Source organism: Balaenoptera physalus, assembly GCF_965194825.1.
Source record: "Balaenoptera physalus genome assembly, chromosome: X".
Classification (NCBI taxonomy): Eukaryota; Metazoa; Chordata; class Mammalia; order Artiodactyla; family Balaenopteridae; genus Balaenoptera; species Balaenoptera physalus.
In genome coordinates this window covers 65,629,618-65,645,747 of record NC_138903.1, presented here as the reverse complement: position 1 = coordinate 65,645,747, position 16,130 = coordinate 65,629,618, and the positions used below count along the sequence as shown (strand labels likewise).

The following is a 16,130-nucleotide window of genomic DNA, read 5'->3' as shown; positions in this document are numbered from 1 at the left end:
TTGAATTCTGTGCACAGCAATATACTTAGCTCTGTGGCCTTTTCCTAACATTCCATTTTCTACACTGTTATCTGAAAAGACATGATTTGTGTGTAGGGCTGCCAGGGCTGTTTTAAAAAAGCATCTAAAGCACTTTAACCTAGGATTTGAATATCTCCTCGGTTGTTTTTGGTGGAGGAGCAGGGTGTGCTGATAGTTGCTGAGATATTTTGCTTGGTGAGAAAAGGTGCTCCATGGTTTTCTGTGAACTATAGGGATCATTTGGGTTTTGGGGAATGAATCTCCCTTACATCTTTTACACATAGGGTAACATGACCAAACGTTTTATTTACAGCCATGACGTTCTCATGGCTGAGGAGAATTTACACTTATTTAAAACATATTTTTAGAAGGGAACAAAAAAGGCCTAAGTAACTCATTTTACATATTAACTGGGAAACCGGCTAATCAAATAAAACTGGCTGAGTGTCTGAAACTCTATCCCAGTGAAATATGTGGCTGTGAATATAATTAACCATCTGTCTAGTGAGCAATTTAAATTTGGGCTGGTACATTTTTATTACAGTGTCTAATTTCTGGAAGACTTGGACATTTTACCCAACAGTAACAACAAAAACGTAGTCACTTACTAGGTCAAAGATTCACTTGTGTGATGGTGGGATTTCCCTTCCTCTCTCCCACACCTCATCTCTACTAGTCCCCATACTCCCTGACCTGGGAGGTCCAAACAAACCTCTTGCTTTTGCAAATGGCATATTTACAATAGAGGAACTCAAACTAGGCATGGCAGCTAGTAATTAGACATTTTTGTTTCTTGGAAATACCTTCCAATATTTTACCTCCCACAGAACCTAGATAAATTGCATGCATTTGAGTTAAAAAATATAATTCTTTGTGCACATGTGTTCAGACGGAGTAGGGTGATTCAACAAAATTTGTCTTGAAATTTGATTCTGTTTACTTTCTCTTATTCTAATTATCTACCTAGCTCTCCCCTAGCTGTCCCAACTGCCCTTCCACACCCCACAGACACACACTCACATACCAAAAAAATCATATCCTTTTGTCCTTATAGCCAGTTTTTTAGGTTAACAATATTCAGATCTGTGATTTTAACAGTATGTTGAGAAACTGCTTTTTTTTGGAAATCAACAGTGTAAGATAGCATAACATGAAAGGACATCGTACATATTTTTAAAATGTTCCCTATGATGTGATTTTAACCAAAATTTTATTATAAGGGAAAAAAGAAATAGATTTTGGGTAAAAAGAAATAGATTTTGGGTGGAGATGAAATGGCCCTGGGAAGATTAGATTTCAGAGACCTCCACCAAATAGCTGTTGTTAACACAACACAGCGTAACGTAACATAATATAATTAAAATGAACCACGGATTGATTGTGCAGTGAGCTAGAGAAAGTCATTTAAAGGAAAATGCTTTTAAAACAAATATTTGGCTAAATAAAAGCTCTGATAAATGGGTAACAATTATGTAAGCACATGGTAGAATTTGACATATGTCAAGTCTGTTAAATAAATCAACCTGTTCAGTGAATAAATATTCGATGCACCAATGCATTTTAAAACACGCACACACACACAAGCAAACCTATTACACCCTGTTGCCAAAGTCAAACAAGCGCAGAACACTGCCGCTTTCTCTCTGTTTTACCCAATCTGTCTCTCTTCCCTTTTCCTTTTTTTCCACAATTGTCTGATTACCTGTAAACTACCCAGTGAGCAGAGAGAGCTAAAGATGTGGTGGTGTTGACTGTGTTTAGGAGGTGGGAAAAGAGAGATGAGAAAAGTGATAAGGGCTGGATTTTAAACACATATGCTCATGGCTTTCTGACACAATCAACGGTGGAGATCCCAGTCTCACAGAAGTATTTGCTTAGGAGACGGACTAGCCTAACCAAATCATTTAGAATCATTGACTGCAGTTTCTGTGTTCCTAAGTCCAGTTCTAGTGAATACTTTCTTTTTCTCCAAACCCTTTGCTGGGAATGTGTTCCTTTTGGTCTCATTTTCTGTAGATAAGCACTATGGCTTGATGTCTTTCCCTCTCTTGTTCTCTGGTGGAAAAAGGACTGATGTCTTCAGGACCAACTACTATGCACATAATCTTAATTTTTCTAAAAGGAACTTCAATAGGTCATCTTCTCCATCTTCAGTAAGATGATTTTGATATAAGCAATTATCTACTATTTTCTCAAACACCCCAAAGTCCCATTTAAAAGTTATACCTCTCTCCCTCAGTAGCTCATTTTAAGTATTACACAACTAGCCTAAGCAAGAAGTTGCTCCTAATATTTAACCTGAGGAGGTTTAGAGGTTAGAGACCAAGATTATACTGTGGGCCTGACTACTAGAGTAGTGCCAAGCTGTCTTCCATTGACAACAGGCATAGAGATTCATTTTGTTTGGGGGAAGTTAAAGCATTTCCTCTATGGAGGACTGTAAGTAGGATGGCCATATGTTGTGGTTTATACCTGTTGTCCCAGCATACTTATTTCACTCTCAACTGTCCCATTTTGGACAAAAAAATGCTATGGTCACCCTAACTATAAGTCACCTTTAAATCAAACTGTGCTTCTTGATTTGGCGAGATGGTTATATTTGTAAAACTTTCATGAGCTTTGAAGATGTCATAGTCCCTAATCAGCTCAGTCTGTCTTTTTCCTAGCTAAGAAGTCTTTCTGGAGGTAGAATCCCAGAAATGATTCAGGCTTTGGGCTTGATGGAATTGGATTATTGGACCTAAAGACATCCCTCCAAAATGCATTTGTGCGTACACACACACACACATACACACACAGAGGTGTTGTCTGCATGCTGGAGAGTGGCTGATCTTACCTTCATGAAAGACTGGTAATAGGTTATAAGCTTAAAGCATATCAGGAGGCATTTAGGTTTAGAAAGATCATCCTGACCATAGTAGTTCTAAGACAAAAGAGGGTGGTACCAATTGAGGTGTGAATTCTTCTCTTTTTATTTTTATTTTATTTATTTATTTATTTATTTGCCATTCTGTGCGGCATGCAGCATCCTAGTTCCCCGACTAGGGATCGAACCCAGGCCCCCTACAGCGGAAGCACAGAGTCCTAACCACTGGACCTCCAGGGAATTCCCTGAATTCTTCCTTTCTTAAATTTTTTTTATTGGAGTATAGTTGATTTACAATGTTGTGTTAGTTTCTTTTTAGAACACGTTTTGAGAAGTACACAGGTAAATCTCTGTCCAGAATAGTTTGCATGTGGTCTTGTCAAATATACAAATATATGAATAAAATTTTAATATACATATTTATATTACATATACAGTAAGTCCCCTACATACGAAACTTCAAGTTGCGAACTTTCAAAGATGTGAACGTGCATTCGCATGTCCAATCACATAAGTTAGTTCACGTGTCTGGTGTACATTGTCACGTGCATGCATCCTCTACAAGTGGTTGTGCTTTTGTGTACTTTACTGTACAGTACTGTATAGAGTACAGTAGTACAGTATCTTTATTTCAAGCCCAGGATGTCCAGAAGCAAGCCTAAAAGCAGCGGTGATGTTGCTGGTACTGGTAAGAAGTGGCAGGCGATAACGATGGAAACAAAAGTGAAAATAATTGAGAGAGTAGAGAGACAAAAGGAAGAAGTAACTGAAGAACCGAAGAGATTCACAAAGCAGGAAATGGCAAGGGGATTTTCTTTATTTGAGGAGGCACTGTTAGTTCTGAGGCACAGGACCCGAGCCTAGAATGGTACACGAAGGTTGCAGCAGCCGTTCAGAATGCAGTCCAGTGCTACCGTGTCATCTATGATGAGAAAAAAAGAGCTACTACCCAGACATCACTGGATCGTTTTTTCAAGAGGGTAGATAGAATTGAATCCAACAAGGAACCAGAACCTGTGCCATCAACGTCAGGCCTGAGTGAAATTGCAGCTTGCCCTCCATCTGCTATTGCTGACGATCCTTCAGCTCTACCATCTCCCACCTCCTCTCCCTCCTCCAGTCAGTAACTCTTCTTGCCTGTTCATTCCATGCCAGCCCCTGTATGCCAGCTGTTGTACTGTACTACTGTACTTTGCAAGGTACTGTACTCTAAGATTAAAAATGTTTTCTTTATTTTTTTGTTTGTTTTTTATGTATTATTTGTGTGAAAAGTATTCTAAACCTATTACAGTACAGTACTATATAGCCGATTGTGTACCTAGGCTAACTTTGTTGGACTTACGAACATATTGGACTTACGAACATGCTCTCGGAATGGAACTCGTTTGTATGTACGGGACTTACTGTATTATGTATATTTCCATTTGCCTTTTGTGGAATGGACAACATGACTTTTTAAACTGCCTTCCAGTCTTAAGTGTCTGTGATTGGCTTTCATTGATCTAGGGTTAGAGTCAAAAGAAACTATGGCCCACAGGCCATATCTGGCCTGCTATGGAAAAAGAAATAATGTAGACAAGAAGAAAATGTGAAGCCATTTAGAGTTGCTTTTACAAATGTTTTCAAGCTTCCTCTTCATAACTGAGCTTTACTTAGGCCAGTGTTAAAATGAGTCCACATTTCCTGAACACATGTCTATCAGCTGATATCTAGGGTTTGGGAGATTGTCCAGACCTGGTGGGGTGGCAGGGGGATGACCCCAAAAGTGAAATCCACACGTGAATTTTGTTTGTTTGAGTCAAAATATCAATAGTGATCTTTTCTTTCCTGCCTACTGCAGTAACTTAAATTTTGTAGTGCTAATAAATTCTTCCTGTCTTCCTTTCCAATATTTGCTATGTCATTCCAGGCATCCGTGTGATTTATTAACCCAGAGACCAGGTCTCAGCAACTTGCTTGAACAGAGACCTGCTGTCTCTTTAGTTACTAAATAACTGGAACACATTCTGAAGAAGAGCTTTACTGAGTAGGGGAGTAGAAAAAGTAGGCCATCACTGTCTAGCTCGGTGGTTCCTAACCTTTTTTTTTTGGCATGAACCCCTTTGAAAATGTGATGAATGCCAAGGATTCTCTCTTCAGAAACGTGCTCATTTAAATATATGACACTTTCATACACTTTCAGAAAGTCCAACCATGTATTGTGAGTTAAAAACCTCTGCACTAGCCTTTGCCCAGTTGTTAAAATAATTCCTGTTGCATGGCTGTCATGGTCAAGGTAACTTGAAATGGAAGACATGAAAACGACTCTTTCAAAAAAGGCTGTTATTAGTATACTTGTGGTTCACAGCTACTGTTATAAGCATTTTTCTGATTAGCCTTCACAGGCATTTTTTATTATGAAAAAGAGTTACTTAGCACTCATTTTGACATTACTATTCTCACCAAAAACAAGTCATCTAGTTTCTCCAAATCCTTGACTTGTCAACTTTCAGATTCTTAAAAATGTCTGTTCAGCACTCACCCTCCACAGGTTCATTATTAATATATAAAATATATTACATAAAAGCTCACTCATGCTTACCTGCCCCTATCTCTCTCTCTTCTTCATCTCTCGCTCTATCTCTATATATTCCTCTTAGGCAGTGACCTTGACAAAAATAGGAAACTCTTGTTAGCACTGATTGTTAAGTACAGTGATGGAGCCAGAGAGGGAGGTGGTGTCCAGATATCTTCATAAGGACCCTTGGGACTCATGGGCCTTTTGCAGTATTAGCCATCCTGGAGATCTAACATCATATATTAAAGGCAAAGCTCCTTAACCTCTTCAAACATGAATACATGTCACATCTGTGCCGTGCAGTTGTGATGGTAGGAATATGTGGTATTCCTATCCATGAATAAATGTTTCTTGCCTGTCTCTTTGCTTCTTTTCTCAGCAGTTTGGGGTATGGCAGAGTATGAGGGCTAATGGAATTCTAAATCTGGATGGATCTATTAATGATCATTTCTAATTCAATTCAGCAAACATTTATTGAGCATCTACTATGTGCTAAGCACTGGGATACTGGGGAAGAGAAAAGAATAAAACAGATTCTCCTGTCTTATAGAAAATTAGTTTTGTTTCTGGCTGGGTCTTTTTACCATCTTTATTAATTTACCTTACCCTTTTTCTAATTTAATGCATTTTTCTATTATTTCTACATTCTCCCTGTTAGAAAATAAGTATAAATGTCCTCTTTTCTAACACAGCAGGAAATTCCCTACCAAACGGTTATTACCTCTAGCTAAGTTGAGACAAGATTTCCAGCCTCCATGGCACAAATGTTTCTGTTCTTATTTCTGCATTGGCTTAGCAGGCCCCATTTAATAGGGAGTAACATGTTTCTTTTCCCTGCAATTCTGAGGCAAGATTTCTATCATTGATATCATTGGTGATGTGGAATTGCAGATAGCATTAGCCATGATGTGTTGACCAATTGACTCAAGATTTTACTCCTTAGTTATTGACTTCTGACTAATGAATTGAATGTACTCTGCAAAAAGCCAGTTGTCCATCTTTGAGTGGGTTAGTTTTTAACTCCTAGTTGGTGATTATATTAGTTTTCTATAGCTGCTGTAACAAATTACCAAAAACTTAGTGGTTTAAAACAACATAAATTTATTATCTTACAATTCTAGAGGTCAAGAATCTGAAATAGGCCTCACTGGGCTAAAATCAAGGTGTGAGCAGGGCTGAATTCCTTTCTGGAGGCTGTAAGGGAGACTCCATTTTCTTGTCTTCCAGCTTCTAGATTCTGCCCACATTTCTTGGTTCATGGACCCCCCTACATTCTTAAAGTTAGCAATGGTGGATTGATTCCTTACATTGCATCACTTCAATCTTGCTTCCATCGTCACATCTCCTTCTCTGACTCTCACTCTTCTGCCTCCCTCTTCCACTTTTAAAGACCTCGGTAATTACATTGGGTCTACTTGGATGGATAGTGCAGGATTATCTCCCTATCTCAAGGTCAGTTGATTTGCAAACTTAATTCCATCTGCAACCTTAATTCCCCTTGTGCCATATAACCTAACATATTCACAGATTATAGTAGTGACCCTACTTTGGAGGGTCATTACTCTGGCTACCACTTGATTTTTTTTTTCTTTCCATTTTGAAATAATTATAGATTCACAGGAACTTGCAAAGACAGAGAGGTCCTATGTACTTTTTACCCAGTTCCCCCAATAGTTATATCTTACATAACTATAGTATAAGACCAAAACCATGAACTTGATATTAGAACAATGGGTTTGTTTAGTTCTATGTCATTTTATCACATGTGTAGATTTGTGCACCACTACCACAATCAAGATAAAGTACTATTCCATCACCAGAAAAGATCTGTCTTGTGCTATCTCTTTATTGTTTTTTATAGTCATACTCACCCCCCTCACCACCACTATTCCTAACCCCTGGCAATCACTAATCTTTTTAAACTATAAATCTATAGTTTTGTCACTTCAAAAATGTTAATATAAATGGAGTCATAGAGTATGTGACCTTTTCAGGTTCGCTTTTTTCACTCAGCATAATGCCCTTGAGATCTATCCAAGTTGTCTTCTGTATAAACAGTACATGCCTTTATAATGTTGAACAGTATTCCATGGTATGCATGTATCACAGTTTGTTTAACCATTTACCTGTTAGGGACATTTTGGTTGTCTCCAGTTCTTGACTATTACAAAGAAAGCTGTGCAGGTTAGTGTACAGTTTTTTGAGTGAACATGTTTTCATTTCTCTGGGGAAAATGCCCAAGGGTGTGATAACTGGGTCATATGGTAAGTATATGTTTAGCTTTTTAAGAAACTGCATAACTGTTTTCCAGAGTTCCTGTACATAACTTATCACAGTCTACTAGTATCAACATTTTACCTGTTTAAATAAACCTTACCTCTCTTTAAGTCCTTTTATCCTCCCTCATTTATAATATTATAGTCCTAGATATTTCCTCTACATATATTTAGAACTATATCAGACAGTGTTATAATTTTTGCTTCAACTGTCAAACATAATTGAGAGAACTCAACAGGAGAAGCAAAGTCAATTGTATTTACTCTTACTTTTACTCTCTGTTGTTCTTCCTTCCTTCGTGAGGTTTCAAGATTCCTTCTTCTATATTTTTCTTTCTGTTTAGAGAACTTCCTTTAGTCATTCTTTTATAAATTTATTTATTTATTTGTTTGTTTGTTTATTTATTTATTTATGGCTGTGTTGGGTCTTCGTTGCTGCGCATGGGCCCTCCCTAGTTGAGGCGAGCGGGGGCCACTCTTCATTGCGGTGCATGGGCCTCTCACTGCGGTGGCCTCTCTGCTGCAGAGCACGGGCTCTAGATGCACAGGCTTCAACAGCTGTGGCATGTGGGCTCAGCAGCTGTGGCTTGCAGGCTCCAGAGCGCAGGCTCAGCAGTTGTGCCACACGGGCCTAGCCGCTCCGCGGCATGTGGGATCCTCCCAGACGAGGTCTCGAACCCATGTCCCCTGCATTGGCAGGCGGGCTCCCAACTGCTGCATAACCAGGAAAGCCCTAGTCGTTCTTTTAGTGCAGGTTTGTTAGCAGTGCATTCTCTTGGTTTTTCTTCATTTGAGAATTTCTTGATTTTTCCCTGTATTCCTGAAGGATATTTTCACTGCATATAGGATTCTGACTTGACAGTTCTTTTCTTTCAACTCTTGAAAAAGGTTGTGCCACTCCCTTCTGGTCTCCATGGGTTCTGAAATCTGCTGTCATTTGAATTGTTTTTTCCCCTGTTAGTAAGACATAATTTCTCACTGCTTTCAAGTTCTTTTAAAAAAAGTGTCTGTAGTTTTCAAAAGTTTGACTCTGATGTGCCTTGGCATAGATTTCTTTGGTTCATCCAGTTTGGAATACTCTTAGCTTTCTGAATCTGTAGGTTTATGTCTTTTGCTAAGTTTGGGAAGTTTTCAGCCATTATTTCTTTGAATACTTTTTCTGTCCTACCTTCTTTATCCTATTGTTCCAGGCCTCTTATAATGACAGGAAAGTTAGATATTTCTTTATAGTACCACAGAGACCCTGAGACCCTGTTCGTTTTTTTTTTTTTTCAATCTAATTTTCTTTGTTGTTCGGATTGGATAATTTCTATCATTTTATCTTCAAGTTAGCTGATTCTTCCCTCAGTCCTCTTCATTCTATTGTAGAGCACATATATTGAGATTTCTAAAAGAATTTTAGTTATTGTATTTTCATTTCTAAAATTTCCACTTGGTCCTTCCATGTATCTTGTATTTCTTTGCTGAGACTTTCTATTTTTCATTTGTTTTAAGAGTGTTTGTAATTGATTATTGAAGCATTTTTATCATGGCTGCTTTAAAATCTTTGCCAGATAATTCTAACATCTCTGTCATCTTGGCTCTGACAGCTGTTTGCTTGCCTTTTTCATTTAGCTTCAAATATTTCTGGCTCTTGGTATGATGAGTGATTTTTAACAGAAACCTGGACATTTTTGTAGTACATTATGAGACTCTGGATCTTATTTAAACCTTCTGTTTTAGCTAGCTTTTCTGATACTGCTTCAGCAGGGGAAGGGAGTGTGCTGCCTTTGTTACTGCCAGGTGGAAGTGGAAGTTCAGGTTCCCCACTCAGCCTCTGTTGACACTTGGAGGGCAGGGCTTCTCATTACTTCTGGGTGGGGGTTGGAATTCAGTCACATTTCAAGTGCTTAATACCCATATGTGGTTAGTGGCTACCATATTGGACAACACATACATAGAACACTGTCATAGGAAGACAAGGGGTGGGGAAGGGAGCTTGGTCCTATAAGAATTGAGGTTTGGGGTTAGATACTGTGGCACAGGTAGAATACGACAAAGACCTAGTTATTGGATTTGAGGTCTATGGCTGGGGTTTGTTTCCAAAGCCTGAGGTGCTATGAATACTACAGAGATATGGGTACAGGGAACTTAACTGGACATTATCGACCCAGTAGAGTTGATAGAAACTATAGCATAGTATCAACCAAGTTTCTTCCTCTCGATCTTTGTAAGAGAGGTGGGGTGACATGTTGCAGATTCCTATACCATTCCATTTGGTTAAAGGGAAATTCTCCCCTATTGGGGAGAAGTTTGTTTATTCATAGCAACAAACTCCACCTCCATGACTGAAGTAACCATTGATTGAGGAAATATTAACAGAAAAGAGTAGGTTATGAAAAGGGTATTCATTTGATTTGTAGAATCTAGGGTTTATTTGGCATGTTGGTGGCCCCTGTGTTCTGATACTTGAGGCTTCCAGCATGCTCAGCCAGTTGGGAGCATTTGTGAAAGAGCTCTGTCCTTCACAGAGCTCCGTGTTGACTTGGCACTTTTTTTGTCCAAGGCCTAGAGAGTCAGTAGACCCTGTTACACAGCTTCTTTGTGCACTGGCATAACTGTTGCCTTCTCAAATCTCTCTTTGCTTAGACTTGTAGCAGTGTCCTTAATGTAGAGTCAGTGTTCACAATTTCCCCTAGGGGTAGTTCAGTAACATTTTCCCTTATTGGATCTCTATATTTGGAAATACATCTTTTGAGTGTTTGCTTTTATGGACTGCCTATGTACTTTATCTCTCAGCAAGGGAAGGGGTGTACCCATTGTCTATTGAATATATGTTATATGTATGGTATATAAGTCACATTGCCTTTTCCCATAGCAAATCCTACATGTCAAGGTGCTGTGGCCTTGACATGTTAAGATGTTTCATAAATGACACAGTCAAACCACTTGGCTAAATAAGTGAAAGAAAGGGAATTGTGCAGTGCTACAGTGAGTTTTTCAGATTTATGTGGTTTGACTCAAAGCTAAACAAAAATGCATACTCATCTGAGGGAGAAACAGTTTGGAAGTTAGGCTGTAAAGAGAGAGATAGGCATACTTTATAACCCAAGGTCAAGGTATAGGTTGTAAATCCAGGACCATGGCTCACCTAGATCCTTCCATATGTGTATTTGTGGGGAAGAGGTGAGTATTCCTGGTTTGTTACTCAGAGATATGGAGATAACATAGTGGGAGCAACCAAAATCCTGATTTGTTACTTTGTCTCTCAAGAAAGCTGCAAATACACCCCTTAATTTTGAAGACAATGATCACTAGTTAAGCAGAGGGGACAAAGGACCAGGATACTGTTATACAGATCTGGAAAGAGAACCTGGAATCAGCCTTCCTTGCCATTGATCTCACCCTTTTCCTATAAGCCACTGTTTTTGCCCTATTTCAACAATGCTTTGGTAGCTACATGTACATATATTTAGCACCTGAATAAACGGAAAGACCCATTTGTTTAGATAAGGTGGTAATGTCATGATATTTCTGACCCCAATGACTCATGATTCATCAAGGACAAGTCACTTCTAGCCAACCACTGGGAGATGCTGGAAAGCAGGTAGGTGGACTAATCTCTCCTTTTTGATTCTCACCTCTACCATTCTACCCTCAGGTATGACTTTGATATCTTCCAGCACTGAGCACCATTGGTTAATGGAGGCCTAAAATGGATGCAGCTAATGCCCGGAATGGGGTTCCTTTATTTTCTGAAAATTCAGTTTATTAGCAGAGGCCTTTGGTTTGTTGGAAGATGTTTAATCACAGTTTTGATTTCATTACTTGTGATTAGTCTGGCCATATTTTCTATTTCTTCCTGGTTCAGTCTTAGAAGGTTGTACCTTTCTAAGAATTTGTCCATTTCTTTCAGGTTGTCCATTTTATTGGCATATCGTTGCTTGTAGTAGTCTCTTAGGATGCTTTGTATTTCTGTGGTGTCAGTTGTACTTCTTCTTTTTCATTTCTAATTTTATTGATTTGAGTCCTCTCCCTTTTTTTCTTGATGAGTCTGGCTAAAGGTTTATCAATTTTATCTTCTCAGAGAATCAGCTTTCAGTTTTATAGATCTTTACTATTTTTTTTCATTTCTATTTCATTGATTTCTGCTCTGATCTTTATGATTTCTTTCCTTCTACTAATTTTGGGTTTTGTTTGTTCTTTCTCTAGTTGCTTCAGGTGTAAGTTTAGGTTGTTTATTTGAGATGTTTCTTGTTTCTTGAGGTAGGATTGTATTGCTATAAACTTCCCTCTTAGAACTGCTTTTGCTGCATCCCATAGGTTTTAGGTCATCATGTTTTCATTGTTATTTGTTTCTAGGTATTTTTTAATTTCCTCTTTGATTTCTTCAGTGATCTCTTGGTTATTTAGTAGCATATTGTTTAGCCTCCATGTGTTTGTGTTTTTTACAGTTTTTTTCCTGTAATTGATTTCGAATCTCATAGCACTGTGGTCAGAAAAGATGCTTGATATGATTTCAATTTTCTTAAATTTACCGCAGCTTGATTTGTGACCCAAGATGTGATCTATCCTGGAGAATGTTCCATGTGCACTTGAGAAGAAAGTGTATTCTGCTGCTTTCAGATCGAATGTCCTATAAATATCAATTAAGTCTATCTGGTCTAATATGTCATTTAAGGCTTGTGTCTACAAATTCAATGCAATCCCTATCAAATTACCAATGGCATTTTTCACAGAACTAGAACAAAAAATTTTACAATTTGCATGGAAACAAAAAAGACCTTGAATAGCAAAAGCAATCTAGAGAAAAAAAAACAGAGCTGGAGGAAACAGGCTCACTGACTTCAGACTATACTACAGGGCTACAGTAATCAAGACAGTATGGTACTGGCACAAAAACAGAAATATAGGTCAGTGGAACACGATAGAAAGCCCAGAGATAAACCCATGCACATATGGTCACCTAATCTATGACAGAGGAGACCAGAATATACAGTGGAGCAAAGACAGCCTCTTCAACAAGTGGTGCTGGGCAAACTGGACAGCTACATGTAAAAAAATGAAATTAGAACACTCCCTAACACCATACACAAAAATAAACTCAAAATGGATTATTTAAATCCATTATCTAAAATCCAAAATCTAAATATAAGGCCAGACACTATAAAACTCTTAGAGGAAAACATAGGTAGAATACTCTTTGACATAAATCGCAGCAAGATTTTTTTTAACCCACTTCCTAGAGTAATGAGAATAAAAACAAAAATAAACAAATGGGACCTAATGAAACTTAAAAGCTTTTGCACAGCAAAGGAAACCATAAACAAGACGAAAAGACAACCCTCAGAATGGGAGAAAATATTTGCAAACGAAGCAACTGACAAAGGACTAATCTCCAAAATATACAAGCAGCTCATGCAGCTCAATGTCAAAAAAACAAAAAAAAACAATCCAAAAATGGTCAGAAGACCTAAATAGACATTTCTCCAAGCCAACAAACACATGAAAAAATGCTCAACATCACTAATTATTAGAGAAATGAAAATCACCACTACAGTGAGATATCACCTGACACTGGTCAGAATGGCCATCAACACAAAATCTGCAAACAGTAAATGCTGGGGAGGGTGTGGAGAAAAGGGAATCCTCTTGCACTGTTGGTGGGAATGTAAAATGGTATGGTCACTATGGAGAACAGTATGGAGTTTCCTTAAAAAAACTGCAAATAGAACTACCATGTGACCCACCAATCCCACTACTGGGCATATACACTGAGAAAACCATAACTCAAAAAGACACATGCACCCCAGAGTTCATAGCAGCACTATTTACAATAGCCAGGACATGGAAACAACGTAAATGTCCATCAACAGAGGAATGGAAAAAGAAGATGTGGTACATATATACAATGGAATACTACTCAGCCATAAAAAGGAACGAAATTGGGTCATTTGTGGAGACATGGATGGACCTAGAGACTGTCATACAGAGTGAAGTAAGTCAGAAAGAGAAAAACAAATATCGTATATTAATACATATATGTGGAATCTGAAAAAATTGGTATAGATGATCTTATTTACAAAGCAGAAATAGAGACACAGACTTAGAGAAGAAATGTATGGATACCAAGGGGGAAAGCGGAGGGTGTGATGAATTGGGAGATTGGGATTGACATATATACACTACTATGCATAAAATAGATAACTAATGAGAACGTACTGTTTAGCACAGGGAATTCTACTTAGTACTCTGTGGTGACCTAAATGGGAAGGAAATCCAAAAAAGAGGGGATATATGTATATATATAGCTGATTCACTTTGCTGCACAGTAGAAATTAACACAACATTGTAAAGCAACTATACTCCAATAATAATCTAAAAAAAAGAAGAATCCAGAGGCCTGCCTCAGACAGCTGGGGCACATATTAGGCAAGAACACCCTCAAATTACTCTTTTAAATGAAAAGCCATTTGGGCATAATATGCACTGAAAGGAAACGTGTGATCCTAGGTATGCTCTTTATTTTGCCCTCTGTCCTTTTGGTCTTCCTCAGCCTTTCTCTGGTCTGCATTGCTCTGACTCCACTCCCAAGATTCCTCTAGAAGGCCCTTAGTAATGAGCTTCTCCCTTCTCCATGTGTTTTACTCATGGCACTGAAATCCTGGGTGTCACACAACGTAAGGCAGCATTGGCTACAGTGAGCTCAGAGGAGGATGCTGGGGCTACCAGCTGTTTCTAGACCCTCAGATAGAAGGAGTGCTTAGGCAGCTGGGATAGCCTGAGGTGGGAGAGGCAGCAGTGGATGATAGGGCAGAGAGCTGCTGTCTGAGCTTGTTGCTGAGATGGCCAGCTGAGAGAGACAGCTGTGTGTTCAGTGGTCCTGAGGAAGTAAAAACTAAGATTGGTATGTCTTCTTTAGGAGACAGTTATGTTAAGGGACCATAGGCACTAAAGCTGCCAAAAATAACACCTTATATTAATTCTATACACCCTCTCTTCTAGAGGATTGAAAGGGCTCCTATGTTTTATTTCATTTGACCTCACAAACAACCTCATGGACTTAGGAAAGGTAAATATTGAAGACCACATAGGACAAATTGCTTCTCCTCCCTGGGCCTCAGAGTTTTCAAACTGGAAATGAGGGCTTGGTCTAGAGCTAATCTCTAAGGTCTTTTCCCGCAGCGACAGTTTCCACGATGGTAACTTTTTCCAGATGGGGAAGTTGAGTCTCAGATACTTTAAAGTGAATTTCCCAAAGCCACACTGTAAATCAGGGACAGAGTGATAACTTCAGGCCAAGCCCTGATTCCTTCCCTTAGATTGCCCTATCAGTGGTCTCTTTGAATAGTGAGGTAAGGGGGACTTTCACTTCCGAACACATGAAGTCTGTGCTCATCCATTCCATTTAACACTCTCCCTCGCCTTCACAGCCCACTCCCTCTCACTTATCAGCAGAGCCTTTAACCTTCCACTTGATGTTGCCTGGGATCCATATCTCCTTTGACTATAGCTGCTTTCCTGGCATATTGTGTGGCTGGATGCAAGTTCATTGCTACCCTTAGAGAGCTAAGTGTGGAGCCAGCACTTTAGTTACATCAGTCAAGGGAGGCAATGGCTCCTGGGTGTGGCAGAGGGTCAGGGTAGGAAGAGCCATTCAAAAATATATTGTGAGGTGCCCACAAAAAGCAAGGAGGGCTGCCGGAAAAGGGCTGACAGAAGGGGCCATGGGGGAAATCAAGAGACAGTGAGTTGATAAAAGCAAATGGATTCAATTATCAATCAGAATGCAGCAGAGAGCCGAGATGACTGAGATTTCTTCAGAGTTGGAGGATAAAGTGGCATTTCTGACTGTGACGGGGATTTAGCTTGGGGAAGGGCAGTAGGGGAAAAATGAAAAGCTTTTATCTTCAGCAGGTTCAGCTTTTGTAGTAAGACATTTAGTTTAAGAAATGTTGTGTGCTGAGTACTGTGAGGGAATAAATTCAGAGAGCCATATTCCCCATATGATTCCTGGAAACCAGTAGGAGTTTGGCTCAAGAAGGGATGGCAGAAGGTGATTTGTGGTGTTGTAACAGCCGCCTTGGAAGCCAAGATGGAAAATTTGTCCCTGAAAGGCTAGGTAGTTGGAGGAGACTCACTGGATGTTTCTGTCCGGAGAAAATCAATGAAACAGAGTAGGGTTTTAAATACATATGGTGGGGGATGGGGGATAGAACACCCAAAAGCACCCATCTTGCAATGGGTCCATTCATTAAATCTTTGGCTTATAGAGTTTGTTAGTTTTGGGCCAAAAGTTCCTGAGGCTCCCAGGGCCTCTCTGTATCTCATCCCAGTGACCCCCTCTTTCATTTTTCTTTGTCCTGTTACTTTTTTCTCTTTTCCATTTTCCTAGTTTTGAGATTAAATTCACTTACCATTTATCAAAGTA

The 16,130-nt window shown here is 39.0% G+C and overlaps 1 protein-coding gene across 1 annotated transcript in view; it reads left to right on the top strand.

Moving 5' to 3' along the window:
- Positions 1–16,130, top strand: part of NEXMIF (neurite extension and migration factor) — a 146,112-nt gene that overhangs the window by 1,907 nt on the left and 128,075 nt on the right. The window lies entirely within an intron of this gene.